This window comes from Podarcis melisellensis, assembly GCF_964234715.1.
Source record: "Podarcis melisellensis genome assembly, chromosome: 5".
In the NCBI taxonomy this organism is placed as follows: domain Eukaryota; kingdom Metazoa; phylum Chordata; class Lepidosauria; order Squamata; family Lacertidae; genus Podarcis; species Podarcis melisellensis.
Window position 1 is genome coordinate 82963455 of NC_138537.1, and position 15884 is coordinate 82979338.

The 15884-nt window shown below is 40.8% G+C and overlaps 1 protein-coding gene and 1 long non-coding RNA gene across 2 annotated transcripts in view; one reads left to right on the plus strand and one right to left on the minus strand.

Moving 5' to 3' along the window:
- Positions 1–15884, minus strand: part of LRMDA (leucine rich melanocyte differentiation associated) — a 733109-nt gene that overhangs the window by 363008 nt on the left and 354217 nt on the right.
- LOC309371316 lies at positions 68–489 on the plus strand. Its single transcript, XR_014169043.1, has 2 exons — positions 68–139; positions 307–489. It is a non-coding gene; the product is annotated as an uncharacterized lncRNA (long non-coding RNA).

Genomic DNA, 15884 nt, shown 5'->3' on the forward strand with positions numbered 1-15884 from the left:
ATGCAACAATGAGATGACTGCCATGTAACCCAGAAAATGGCCAGGGATGAGCTAACAATGGTAAAGAGATGGGAGCTATTGAAGTGTTAATTGCTGCCAGTGTAGTAATCTGTAACCTGTGTTTTCGAGCCTGCCGTAGGTAAGATGTGATTGCTGTTTATATATGATTGAGAATTAGAGATATGATTTATATATGATTGAGAATTAGAGATAATATGTTATCTTCTTTGAAAAGCAAGATCTCACAATGAAATTTTACATTCCAATTGAGGACATAACACTATGTTTTAAATTCAAATACTATAGCTTGACCGTCAAACCCATTGGAAGTAAGGGGAAGAAAAGACTCTGAGCACACTGTAAGATATCTGGACCGAAAGGTGATTGTGCATAATTAAGGACACATCTACACAGCCCCTACATCCAGTTTCAAAGGGGCCAGGAAAGACACACAATGCATTGCACTCCTTAAATACCAAGTACATGGCACTTTACTTGTGCGTTTAGTTGGTATCTGTATTGCATCTGAACAGATTAGATAGATAGATAGATAGATAGATAGATAGATAGATAGATAGATATAGACATAGATATATAGATATAGATATATAGTTTTTATATGTACTGTTTTAATATATGTAACTGTTTTACATATGTCTTTATTATTTTGTAAATTGCTTCAGGGTGCCTCATGGGAAGCAATTCTTGAATGAAATTATTATTAACAACAACAAAAAACAACAACCACCACAACATAACACTCCATTTGAAGCTTAGCACAAAATGGCTACTTGATTCCTGCCCCATTTTCATGGGCACAGTGGCAAATATACATTGACATTTGAATGTCTGAAAGGTGGCATGAACATTATACATTACTAGTTTAACTATTTGCATACTGTATACATGTGCTATGCTGGAGTCACAAAGTAAGAAGTGGACCCAGTTCACTAGCTTCTCCTTTCCCTGAACTATTTCCACCCAAGCTGGTCATCATATGAACTTTATCAATGGGGACCAGAGTTAGTGCCACAATATTCTTGTTTTCCTCTTCCAGCCCCATCCCCTTTTGCTCTTGTGTCATGTCTTTTAGACTGTAAGTTTGAGGGCAGAATAGGGTTTGTTTTACTTTACACCATCCTGTTCTATGGTGATCTGTGCATTTGTCTGGGTGCCTTTTCAGCTGAAGAGCAGGGTAAGAAGATTGTAAAGAAATAAAGAAAATTAGTCAAGACAACATAAACACACAACAAGGAGCATATGCACCTTCAGGTCTCACTCTCACATTTTTAAAGGGTACATGCAACACAGGGGCACCTATATCCCAAACATATGAAGTAGCCCATAGTAACAACAGCCATACTCAACACCGGACAGGAATGGACTTTACAACTAGGATGCCAGAGAGAAATGAGGATTTAAAATCCTTATAGGATTAAAGATACCTGTGCAATATTGTTCCAAGAAATGTCAACAAATTCCTCTCTATATATTAGGATGAAACAAACCATGACATTCTGGCTGTAAACCTGAAAAAAGGAGGCATAGGAACAACTGAAATAAATGCTAAGATTATCACTGATACTTCTAAACCCGAAAAGTCATAGATTAGTCCAGAGAAAGTCCATTATTTTAGACATTTATATCTGTAAGTTGACAGAGCTACTACTTATGCAAGAAGCAATAGAGGTTACTGCCTTAAAAAAAAAGACTTCACACATTCCCTAATTAATTCAAGAAAGACTTCGAGTTTTAGATAATATTATTCCTTTTATCACTTGCCATCCAGCACTTGGTATAATGTCAACACTTACATCTTTTTCCCCCTCACCAAAATGATTTTAAAAACATTTTTTATCCTAAAATGTTCACCTCGATTTAAAAAAAAATTATCTCAAAGATAAGAGATTTCTTTCCATTTCAGTCCCACAACAAGGAGAATGTCAGCACAGCTTTTTTGACAGACAAATTATTGAATCAAAGAAAGAATATGCCATTAAACCCACAGGTTAGGAAGTGTCAGGAATGGCTTAAAGAGATATTCCATTTATCTTCAAAACATGCACGGAATGTCACTAATGTGTGTTTATCATGTATAATCAGACAAAGAAAATATCGAAATAAAGTACTCCTGCATACAATAGAAGTCTCCTTCCATCTCTCAAGATATCAGTGCTATTCAAATAGAATAATAATGATGAAACCCTTTTTTCTTGAAAATGGAAATCAAGCGAAATGTAGATAGAAATGATTTTCTGTAGTTGATGTACATTTCTAAAAGTGCATTAACAGGAAATCCAGAACTTTTTAGGTCAATTATATTGTCAGCATTGTCAATGCCACTGAAATGAATACCTAAGCAGCACATATTCCTGCTGGAACAGAGACAGAGAGTGAAATCCTGCATTCTTTTATACTAGGAAGAAGGAAGGCACAGATGGATTTAAAGGGCTACTTGGTTATACAGCTGTCCTGTTCAAGCAAAAATTGCTCCAAACAATATTCAGTGCTACTCCAAGATGCATAGAAAACAAAAGCAGCAACATTTTAAAGAATCATTTGTATTTTTTTATTATGATTTCTCCCAATTCTCAGTTAAATGTTTAGATCCAGTTGGAGGAAGCACTTTTACTCCTTATTTTTTACACCTCTTTTCCATCCTTTCTACATGGAGGACTTTGTACATGGTTCTTCTCCACCACTGTTACCCATGTTGTCACCACAACAATCCAGTGAGAGGTTAACCTAAAAAATGACTAACCTAGGTCACCCAGGCTGCATTCAGACTGGGTTTTTTGTGTGAAAGTTTTTACTTGTTATAATCTTACAATCTGCCCCGGTTACCAGTGTTCATGTCACAGTGCAGTAACATATTGTTTTATGGAACTGTGGCTTTTTGATCAATATACCGCCGTGTTATACTAAATTTCAAATGGTGAGAAAGAACTTTATGCTGGTAGACCACCCCAAATTTCATCAATGCGATTTTCTGAGCTAATGGGGTTGCAAATGGATTGTTGGGGAGGAAAATTAACAGCTGAGCAGGAATTGGAATCTCAGTCTCTCAAGTCCACATCTAATACGCTAGAGTAGGGGTCGTCAACCTTTTCAAAGCTACCGCCCACTAATGAATCTTTCTTGATGGTAAAATTTCTTTACCGCCCAACAGTGCTCGAAGGAAGGAGGATTCAGCTTGCACCGTAGAACCCCCTACCGCCCACCTAGAATCCTGAAACGCCCACTAGTGGGTGGTAGGGACCAGGCTGACAACCCTTGCTCTAGAGCATGGGTAGGCAAACTAAGGCCCAGGGGCCGGATCTGGCCCAATCTCCTGTGGACGGTCCAGGGATCAACTTGTTTTTACATGAGTAGAATGTGTCCTTTTATTTAAAATGCATCTCTGGGTAATTTGTGGGGCCTGCCTGGTGTTTTTACATGAGTAGAATGTGTGCATTCATTTAAAATGCATCTCTGCGTCATTTGTGGGGCATAGGAATTTGTTCTTCTTTTTCAAAATACAGTCCGGCCCCCCACCAAGGTCTGAAAGACAGTGGACCGGCCCACTGCTGAAAAAGTTTGCTGACCCCTGCTCTAGAGTCTAGAGTGAAGATCCACAAGTGGGGTGAAAACATAGCCCTTAACAATAAGTGGATTGTATCAGAGGTGTGTGTCACTATCCTTTCCCTGTTGTTTAGCACCCTTGCTACGCAGAAGATGAAGAGGGAAATTACTAGATGCAAAGGAGCGCAGGGCTTTATCATTGTGCAGATGGGAGAATTTCAACAGGGGGAGATTTTCTCATCCCTTGCTTGCTGAAATGGTCTATAAGGTAAAGGTAAAGGGACCCCTGACCATTAGGTCCAGTTGTGGCCGACTGTGGGGTTGCAGCGCTCATCTCACTTTATTGGCCGAGGGAGCCGGCATACAGCTTCTGGGTCATGTGGCCAGCATGACTAAGTCGCTTCTGGCGAACCAGAGCAGTGCACGGAAACACCCTTCCCACCAGAGCGGTACCTATTTATCTACTTGCACTTTGATGTGCTTTCAAACTGCTAGGTGGGCAGGAGCTGGGACTGAACAACAGGAGCTAACTCCGTGGCGGGGATTCGAACCACCAAACTTCTGACCAGCAAGTCCTAGGCTCTGTGGTTTAACCCACAGTGCCACCCACGTCCCACGAAATGGTCTATACAACTATTTAAATTGCAGGTGCCCTTGCTGTGTTTGTTCGTCTTAGAGAGAAAAGGAGAAAAATGGGCATAATGTATTAAACAATTTAAACGGGGCTGCATGTTGTACGTTAGGATGAAAGCAGGTCCAGGGTTTGTTGAGTTTGAACTACTGCATTGCCAACATATTTGGCAGTCAATCATATCCCAAATGTTATCATAATCAAGACACCAAAAGATGTACATTGTTACTAGTGAGATGTAGATAAAAGCATTATTTACTCATCTGATTTCTCTTGCTCATTCCACCTGCATAACATATGCACTCTCACATGAGCACAGTGACACACAGAGCCATAAAAAATAAAAACCTCTGCAACATATAGTTGTAACACATGGTTTTTGTTGTTGTTGTTTTTTGCTGTGCAGCCATTGTGCTTAAAACCACAACTGTGCATCTTTTGTATGTTGCTTAAAACTTAACAAAGGTCCCATGATGCTACATATGCATAAAGCACTAGCCAAACTGAAACCCAGGAAAGGCACTGTTACCTGACAGATCCTTAGTCCATGCGGGTGGCACTGTGGTCTAAACCACTGAGCCTCTTGAGCTTGACAATCGGAAGATTGGCAGTTCAAATCCCCATAACGGGTTGAGCTTCCATTGCTCTGCTCCAGCTTCTGCCGTCCTAGCAGTTTGAAAGCACACCAACACAAGTAGATAAATAGGTGCCGCAGCAGCGGGAAGGTAAATGGCGTTTCCATGTGCTCTGGTTTCCGTCACAATGTCCCGTTGCCTCAGTAGCAATTTAGTCATGCTGGCCACATGACCCAGAAAGCTGTCTGCAGACAAATGCCAGTTCCCTTTACCTGAAGCAAGATGAGCGCCACATCCCATTGTTCCCTTTGACTGAACTTATCTGTCCAGAGGTCCTATACCTTAGTGCATGGTGATGTATTCACCTTGCTTTCTTTTATAATTCCCCATAGCTCATAACATGACAATGTTTCCTTCACCACATGACAAAGAATCAGTACTCATTTTTTGAGATGTGGAGCACTCTAAAGTATCAGTAGCCTGCCAAGTGGGGGAGGCATATAGAGAGATGAGGCATGGGTGTCGAAGGGCTCAGTTCTCTGCACCCGCTGAAGGTGGAAAGTGTGTGAAGTTTGTGTGGATTTTGCATGTTTCTGTTGCAGAACATGTACACACAGCAGAGAGCCCAGATGTGTGTCAGGTTTACACAGTAATTAAATAGGCTCATGTACACTCATAAGTCTGACATAATATTGTGACCTCACTGATGTGGCAGACCTAGGTCTCAGCTTTTTCACTTTAGAATGCAGTTGACGATTGAGGTAGCTGCACACCCTACAATGGCCCTCTGCCCCACCCTGCTTCACACAGAAAACTACATGTCAGAGGAAATGCTAGGCTAGAACATCTAGAACAGGCATCCCCAAACTCAGCCCTCCAGCTGTTTTGGGACCACAACTCCCCTCATCCCTAGCTAACAGGACCAGTGGTCAGAGATTATGAGAGTTGTAGTCCCAAAACAGCTGGAGGGCCGAGTTTGGGGATGCCTGATCTAGAACAACTCATCACCCTATGGAGTACTTGTAGTTTCCTTCATGGAAATGATATTTGTCTAAGGAACTGATCTTGGGTAAAACATACCAAACTTTGCCTTGTGAGAGACTGCCTCCCAACTTCCAATAAAATTGTTGAGATTCTAGTGTGGTAAAACTATGTGATGTGATACAGAAGTTTAAGATGACCAAATATTACTGTTTCTCAAAGTAAGTCATTCAAGAAAGAATCCCATGCTGTTCTCCCACCCACAACCACCCCAGTAATCGGTCTCTCCCAAGCCAAGCTCACACCAAAGCTCATGTTAAACAAATCATTTGGCAAATCAGTATGTTTATATTCATTTTTCTGACTTTCCCTACAGTTTACAAATCTAAATAATATCTTACTATTATATGCCCTTGCTATAGCAAGGCATAGTGTTAATGTTTATTATATTAAACACAAAATTAATAGAGAGAGTTTGGAGAATACTTAACTCCTTCACTGGCAACTTAAAGAGAGAGAAAATACCAGGAGAGGAGGAAAAAATTGGACACCAGAAAAGTAAATAAAAATATATCTAAAGAGGTATAATGCAGCATTTCAGCACTTTGCCTCTTGAAAATTTAAATGAATGCTCCTTGAGAGCAAACTACAAAATGCTAACCTTGAAGTGTTGAGTGGCAGAAGGAATTATGGGTTATTGTACTGTCAAAATGCCAGACAGCTGTATGTTGAGTTACTGTGTTATTTAGACAATCAGAAACTTGGAAGCTAATGTGACTTTTTTCCTTCTGTGTGAAAGCGCCTGACATGCGTCATGATAATTTCTAAAGGGACAAAATGTGAGGTAAAAGGGGGGAGGGAACAGGGGGAAAACACCCAGTGCCTTTTTGAAGCAGGCTTATAGGTAGAATAGGTCTGCCAGCAAAACTGATGTGTGTTATGTCATTAATATTTCAAATGGTCTCCAGATAGCAGAACAGGACTTTCCTATGAGGTCATAAAAGCCTTAAGATCATATGAGTAAGCTCATAAAATTATGGTAGAGGATCTAAAAGCTTTAATTTGTGGGTCAGAGATGAACACCTGCAGAACACGAAACCCACTTGCTTGTTGGTCTGAGGGTAAAAGACCTGGAAACTAGTTTAACATAGTGGTGGGGAAACTGAGTCAGTGGTGCAGCTGGATAATTTTAGACTCTGGACTTAACAGTCTTATGCTCTCTCCCTTTGTAGATGGCAATCCATATCACTTCATGATATGCATTGAGCTAGTTCTGTTACGTTGGAGCAACTCCTGACTGTGCTGCTTAGTGGAGACCTGGACTTCTGACCCCAAATAAGAACATGAGAATAACCTGCTGGATCAGGCCTGTTGCACATCTAGTCCAGCATCCTGTTCTCACATGGCCAACCAGAAGCCTGTGGGAAATCAGTGAGCAGAACATGAGCACAAGAACTAGTAGCCATCTCTGCCATGTATCTGTCTATTCCTCTTTTAAATCCATCCACTTTGATGTCCATCTCTGCCTCCTGCCTACCCAGCACTATTGGACTAGGATGTAAACCAGGAAGCTCCCAGTTCAAAACTTCCCTCTAACACACACTCCCCGAGTAGCCTCTGGCAAACAATTTGGAAGATTCCTGATGTAATGTATGTTTATTGCACTCAGAAACTCAAATATGTGGTAAGTACTATGATAATACTACACAGGATTGCCTGTGCTCGGTTAAAAATAAAATATTTCCCCAATCCTCGACATTCGTCCACAGTTCCAGAAAAATTCAGTTCCAGATATATTCTATATAATTTATTGCATTTACACCTCTTCTTCTTCTTCTTCTTCTTCTTCTTCTTCTTCTTCTTCTTCTTCTTCTTCTTCTTCTTCGAGTTAATGATGGCATACATGGTTCTCCAGCCCGTCAATGAACTGCCACAACAACCCTGTGAGTTAGTCTAGGGTGAGAGGCATTGGCTACCCCAAGGTCACCCAGTGTGCTTCATGGCTGCATGGACATTTGAACTTACTCTCCCAGGTCCTAGTCAGACATTTTAACCACAATGCCTCATCAGTGATCATTCAGTTGAGAGGTTTACATACTGGAGAATTCTTCTTCCAAAGCTGGTATTTGCTTGGAGGGGAATTTCTCACTGGTACCAAAAGCATCCTATGCACATTTCCAGTGAGCATATGGTGCCACCAGCAGCCCTGTATCTAATAGGGAAGGTTCACATTTCCCAGGGAAAATCAGTATCCAAAACATTAATACATGTGCCCTTTCTGCCCCTCTTACTCGACAGCCATGTCTGATATCCTTATTAAGAAGGATGTGAATTGCTTCCACTAAAAAGTTAATTTCATTTTTGATGCAGGCAATCCATTTTGAGTACTGAATTCATGGGTACCTGATTCACCTATGATCACCTTAAAAAATACAATAAAGATTGTGTGTTTGTGTATGTGTGTGAAAGCATGAGTTGGTCACCTCTGTGATTATCCATGACATATGATGTGGGGTTCCAGACTATATATCTCATCAGCCCCAGCTAGCTTGGCCAGTGGTCAGGGATGATGGAAGGGGTGGTCCAGTAACATCTGGCAAGAACTGTGTTGGCTATCCCTGCCATACATGATGCTATTTGGCAAGCCTCTCTACCCGCACTCAGCAACCACAAGACAATTTTGAATCAGCACATCCCCATAGGTCCATTGTGGGTGTGCACAGAAAGCCGTTTGAAATTTCTGATTCAGGAGGTTTTGAAACAAAATCCCACACTTGGAGCCACCATGTTCAGGATTCTGAAAATTGCATTCATAATCTTTGTAAGCCTTCCTAGGGCATGTCCTCACCCCCCCCACCCCATTTTTTGGCAGTTCTACAGTTTTACACAAACCTACAAAGGGTGACTGCAAGCACAAAGTCCAGAGTAAACATCTCAATTGCTCCATTATCTCCATTTTGAAAAACAAGTTTCAAGGTTAAACTGGTTTCCTGAAGTCCATTTCATCCTCAAGTTACACTACAATGCAACAATCGGGCAAAGACAGAATTAATAACATGTGAACATTAAAACTTGATGATTTCTGCACCTCCAGAAGTATTTAACAATCATGAAAATATGTTGAGGTGTGAACCTCAGTTGAATTAAAGCTAACATTTCAGAAAAAAGACATTTCAATTATGGTTGGCTCTGGTTAAGGGGTTTAAATGAGGGATGCCTTGTCTTTTCCTTTTTCCAGCTTATTAATTTTTATTTTTATTTGACAGTTAACCTAATGCTAAGATAATACTGTGTAACTTTAATGCTGAAAATTGATATACAGCTATAGGCCAACCTTTGTGATGGATGGGCTCTACCTTTGCACAAGAAGCCATACAATTTGATTACCATTGTTCATATTGAACCCAGGTGATGAATATTCTAAAGATTAATATTTGACAATAAATGCTTTTCTTGTTCCAATAAGTACAGTGTTGCTTTCTAAGTCAAAGATAGCCAACCGAGCTTAAAAAAAAAAAAGGAAAAGGAAAAAAAGAAACCCTGGGACATCCCATTTGGCCTAATCCCATCTGTGGCATTTGCCTCCCAGGATGGGTCAAGGAAAGGGTTAAAATGGGTGTGATGTGATTGGCCAGTGAGAATGCAAGGGGGGAGTAAAAGATAGAGTGGGAGGTTTTGAAAGTCAGTTGAGGTTTGGGAGTTGGGAGTTGGGAGTTGAGGTTTGGGAGTTGGGAGTTGAGGTTTGTCACTTGGGAGTTGAGGCTTGGGTGTTGGAGAAGGAAGAGGGTGGAATAGGCAGTGGGTTGGTCGAGTTGTATTGTGAGAGAGTGAGAGGAATTGTTAGGTTGAGTCAGATAGACAGTTGGGAATAGTTCAGTTTGAAGTTGTTAGGAACAAAGATTAGGAGACTGACAAGAGAAAAATAAATCAAAACCATACACTTGTTCCTGCATTTGAATATAAACTTGATTATTTGTTTATGTTAACAACTGTCTGGACTCCGTGTGTCCCCATGAGAAGCGGGGTGGTGGCAGCGAAGAAACCAGTCGCAGTGGTGGCACAGGGTCAATAGACCATGAAACGTCCGGGGGCCCTGTGTGATTGCCACACCATCCTTCTCCCTTCTCCAGTATTTTGCCCCATTTTAACCAACCTATACATTCCTCTTTTTTCACATCTTTCCTACCACCACCCCCCAAACTTTGCTACCAATAATATACATTGTGGATTGTCTCTTATGTGGACAATCACTTCTGTGATCCAAGGATCCTTGGCTATTTCGACACAGAAAATGTAGACTCTCCCTGCCTTCCCAGAGAACACCAGTTTCTCAACAGCAATATACTGAACACACGGTTCATTGCATCAGGTTATTTAGTCTTTATTATCTACACAAATATTCTTAATCATTTCCCCTCATACCCAGACTGCTTATTTCTTATTTATAGCTATAAATAAAAAAGCTGGTAAGATCATATTTTACCGACAGTTGTTCCAACGGCACCAGACCCTTTCCAACATTACGAATCAGCATTCCTCTATTTCTATGCATGCTTTATTATAAAAGGGGTTTACCATAAATACTGGAGTTTGAATTCCACCCAAGTAATGCATTAATAGATACTAAACCATTAATAATTCTTGTACTTTTTTTCATAAATGGGCAAAGTCCAATAAATAAACGATAGCTCTTACATGTCAGAGCAGGGTTAACAAGTACCAAGGAGATTTCAAAGACAAACTACTTCCAGGGCCTGCCAGAATGAGAGATTCATAATGATGCCACAAATTCCAGGGGCCCATTTTTTACTGCCCACTGTGGCAAGTATCTGAAATTAAATGCTAAGCAGAAATTTGTCCCCGAGTTCTGACATGCAGTAGTTAAGGGTAAACAATCTCCAAAATTAAAAACAGATTCTTGATAATAAATCCCAGCGTGTATATCTTCATAACAGACAACTCTCCCTGTAAATCAAGAGCCTAATCCATCGCCACAGAAGCCCTTTTTTCATATTAGACCCGATGATTCACCTGAAATATTTCATCTGTCTCCACGCCTTAATGAATGTTCACAATTAATTCCAATAGGGGGGAAATATTTTACAAAATATTCCAAAGGAGATGACAGTATCTGGCATAGCTGTCATATAAGAAGCTTCAATCTAAGGGGACAGAATACTGATTTTTTTTTTTAATTTAAAAAAACACAGGGTTTTTGCCTAGGCTACTCCAGTATGAGGTGGCCAAGTGCTGACTCTCTCAATTCAGACTGCAGGTGGCAATCAGTTTTGAAAGCTTCTGTATTTTAAAATGCTCCCTGAAAACAGAAAACGAAGAAGAGCTGACAATGGGCTGGGACAGAATCTTTCTCCTTGACGTGCTCACGTTCTGTTTATGGGGAGCTTTTTATATGGAAGAATGTTCAAAACTGGAGCCCTCCTACCTGTGGTCTGACGTGGTGCACTCATTCTTATCTCCATTACCTGCATGAGGAGGTCAGGTCTCACCAAAAGTATGGACAATTTCTGGAGTAAACCCCTGAAGTCATACATGCCATCACAGGGCAGCCACAGACGTTTGTTCATCAGCCTGCTCCATTCTGTTAAACAGGGTGAAGAGTCTTTTTTCTTTCTTTCTGGCCTCAAAATGTATTGGACCAGGAGCCCAGTGTCTGCCAAGAGTGAAAGGGAAGCTCAAGGACTAGAATAGAATGAGGATATTGGCAGAAGGAGTGGCATGTTCATTGGACTGTTAAGTGTAGTGCAAGTGTTGACGTTTTATGTTTCAGTCTATACAATATATATATAATTTTTTTGCAGTCAATGGAGAGCAAATGAAGCCCGGATTCTGCGTGTGTCCATCAGCTCCTTCCTGGAGCATCTCTGCTTGGTGGTGGAAACTATGGACCTGTTTTTTTTTGGGGGGGGGGTATTATTATTAAAGATTTTCTTGTTTTACAGAGGTTTGTGTAACGTCTCTCGTATTTTCCCCCGTGTAACATTTTTACAAATCAGTTTCATTTGTTGAGACATTAAGGGGTGGGGAGATGGGTGGGGGTGGGGTCGGGTGGCGATGTTTCTATTTTGCTTAATGTGTGTAGGGTTTGGTGTCAGCTCGTGCAGGTTCTCTGCTGTTCACTTGTGTTCCTTTGGTGGTGAGAGAGGTTGGGGTTGGCCTAGGGTGTGGTTGTTTGTTTGTGATTGTCTGTGGTGATCTTTGTTTTCATGTGTGAGTGGGGTGGGTGGGTGTTTTGGATCAGGTTAGCCATACTGATTTGTATGCTGTTGGTGGATTTTTGTCATTGTCTTGTTGGGCTGTGTATGTGATAAAGGGGAGCCATACCGAGGTAAAGGCATATTCTTCTGTTTGTCCCCGTGTCAGTTTATTGGTTAATTTTTCTAATAGGGCTGTTTCCCATACTATTTGGTACCATTGGTCCATGCTTACTCCTGACAGGTCTCTCCAGTGTCTGGTTATGGTATTTCTGGCTCACTTTCCTGCTTGCCTTCTGTCACTTTTCTCCCAGCTTGGTTCACTTCCAGCACTGATGCCAGGCACAGCAAAACAAGTGCTTAGTTGGAACACAGTGAGATAAAGCACAACAACATTCATTCATTCATTCATTCATTCAATTAATTAATTAATTAATTTGTATGCCACCCTTCATCTAAAGATCTCAGGGCAGTTAACAGCATAAAAAGACAAAATACATAATCAAAACATATATAAGGGCATAAGAACAGCCTGCTGTATCAAGCCAATGGGCCATCAACTCAATTAGCCTGTTTTCACATTGGCCAGCCTGATGCCTGTAGGAAACCATGAAGCAGGAAGACCCAAGCACAAGAGAAGTCTCTCCTCCTGCAGTTCCCAGCAACTGGTATTCTGAAGAATACTGCCTCTAACAATGGAGGAAGAAGCCATGGTCAAGAGCAACTGAATAAGACTTGCTGTTGGCAGGGTCACCTCTACATTCATGGTCAACAATAGAACATGATGGGCCACCTCCATCCGTTCTTTACTCTGGATGTTCAACAAAGCCACCCATTCAAGTTGTGTCTGCATGGTTGTGACATCGAGTATTGAGGTCCATGTGGGTTGGGAGAGCAGGTTAAGTGAAGAGGGGGCATTTTAGAACCTGTATTAGAGCTTTTCCCTAGGGAAAGAAAAGTCAAATATGCTCTTTTGCCTGTGTAAGAGCTTGTGCAACTATCTGGTCCGGTAGAAGCACTAGAACTATGAATTCTTCCTATTCCAACATTGCATGAACTCTTCCACAATTATTTATACTATACTGTTATCATTCTCACTATCCTGCTCAGAGTTCTTTGGATTCAATCTCAGAACAAGAGCGAGATGACCAAGAATTCAGTGCAATGGATGGACAGCAGCTTACTGCACAGGTGCCTGTTTCCTGAGCCACATCGAAGAAAGCTCCTCCAGGAGGCAGTGATGGTCACCAACCTGGATGGCTTTAAAAGAGGATGAGACAAATTCCTGGAGGAGAGGACTATCAACGGATACTAGCCATGATGACTATGCTCTACTTCCACAGTTGGAGGCAGCCGTGTTTCCAAGTACCAGTTGCTGGAAGCCATGGGAAGGGAGAGTGCTCTTGTGCTCATATTCTGCTTGCTGGTTTCCAATAGACACCTGGTTGGCCACACTGAGAAGAGAATGCTTCACTAGATGGGCTATTGGCCTAATCCAGCCAGCTATTCTTATGTTCTTGTGTCTAAACTGAATTCACTTCTTAGCCGGAGTCTGGATCATGACAAGGGTAGTTGGTTTTTGTGCACTGTACATTTCCCTAATGGTGAAAACATTGTGGTGTTTATCAGTGCACTTGGCCATCCCAAAGTATGAGCAAGAGCTTAAACCGAAAATCACATGAATTAAAAACTCAACATTTAAATGTGTGTGTGTGTGTTTGTGTGTGAGAAACATTGTAAGATTACTCACAAAACTTGAATGTGAAGATCCTTTCAAATGCATACATCATATGGTTTCATTTCATGAATTTGAAGTTGTGTTAGTTATCAGCTGGCCAAATTTAGCATTTTACATCCTTTGTGCCTGCTCAAATATGTATGCAAAAAAGGTATCAGTGAGAAGGGGGAAAAGTTACCGGTAATATTAAGAATTAAGAAACTGTTATTGGAACCCTTTTTTAAGTACACAGCTATTCTATACACTGGACACAATCTTGTCAAGGTAAAAATTTAACCTCCCATTGGTTTCAATGAAATAGATTTCAGCACATATTTAACATTTTCATTATATAAATGGAACTTTAAAATGCTCATGTTTGGGTAAATTTCTCTCTCTCTCTCTCTCTCTCTCTCTGTCTCTGTGTGTGTGTGTGTGTGTGTGCGTGCGCGCGCGTGTTTTTGTTTGTTTAAGTGGACAAGAGAAAAAGAAATTGTATTCTGCAGGTTTAATATTGCTCCCTAAGAAAGACTCTTGCTGTGTAGCGGGTTAAAAATCTCAATAAATGCATTTATAGCGTAGGAGCAATATTTTATATGAACGCTACACTTTCAAGTAATGACAAATACAACTGGAACATGAAGAACAATCTTGTCTCGGGCTCCTTAACAGATAATGACTTCAAGGTCATTCCATTAGTGATCACGGCAGCTTTTAAATGAAACACATATAACCCTAATCCAATTAATGAAAGTATCCTACATTTCTTATACATGCTAATCTTGAATGAATGCTTAAACCTTGGTCATTCACCAGAGCATGCATTATAAGTCAAAATGAGAGGAGCACAATAACATTAGAAGCAAGGCAGAAGGGATGGGGAGGTGAAAGGGAAAATGTGCTTAGCATTTTTAAGCTGCTTTCAGTTTCTTTGGTACCCCAATTTTGTGGATTGGTTTCAAAGTTAAATTCATTTTTTTAAAAAAAATTGCAAAAGTAAATTAGAAAGAACACTTTCGCTAGAAACCAAGTAACTCCTTTTTTCTTTTTCTTTTTGTCACTTCTACTAATCATATATTCTTTGGTTTATCCTCCACCTCCATATCCTTTTCTCCCTTTGCTGTCTCTTTGGCATTGAATTTTAGATCCTAAGTTCCTCTTCTCACCTTTTGTACATACTCAGTCAGTTATCACACAACACCATTTGCTCATTCTTTTTCCCATTTATCACTTTTAATGATGCCTTGCTGCTCAAATTTTCCAAATTTGAGAGAAAGGCTCAAATTTTCCAAATTTGAGAGAAAGGTGAGTTCTGGCATTTTGATCCATCAGGGTGGCCAGCTAAATTATATCTTCATTTATCTCCTACTTTAAAAATATACCCTGAATCTTAAATCATTCGAACATTTGGTGTCTATGCAGTTACAACTTTTCTTCTTCACCTGCTGTTGTTAACCAGAAGTCCAAGGATGCCTTTGTGGCTCAGTGGTAGGGACTCATATTGTCCCAGCTGCTGAGAGAGCCATAGCAATTCTTACTGTAAACTGAGAGAAGACGCTTGTTTGCTCCAGGCTCTGAGCCTTCGAAAAACCATTAACCATGTGGCATCATCAGGTCCACTAGCAGTACCCTGGATCTGAAGTGAATGGGACACCTGGAATGATATTACCCAAGAAGCCAACACTCAGGTTCAGCTTCCTCTCTATAAAATGGGGACAATAATGACCTTTACAGAGGTGGAACGGGAACCGGTTAATCTGCCTGTACCCAAATCCTGAGTAGGATGGCTATTTTCAAGACAGGATCCTTGCAGTCTGTTTTTTTCTGTAGCTAGGAAGTGCAGTAGGTTGATGATACTGCTCTGTTGAACATGCAAGGTCAGAATGCCCATCATTCATGACCCCTGGACAATTTCATATTGCTAGTCACGGGGGCAGATATTACACCTGAGATGATGTTATGTATCTTCCATTCCTAGAGAAAGCTCTGAGACTAGACTGCACACAGTCCCAAAATTACTTAGAAAATAAACAACACTCCAAGACACAAATGGCCTTTCTATGTTCTCTTTTGCAGAAGCCTGTCAGTCAGGGCAGTGACAAATGTCAGTACGTGGTCTAACAGCAGGGTCATCCTATTCTGCCCATTCCTCCAAGTCAGAGAGACCCTTGTGCTCATCGTCTTGATAGCATCTTCTTCTCACTATT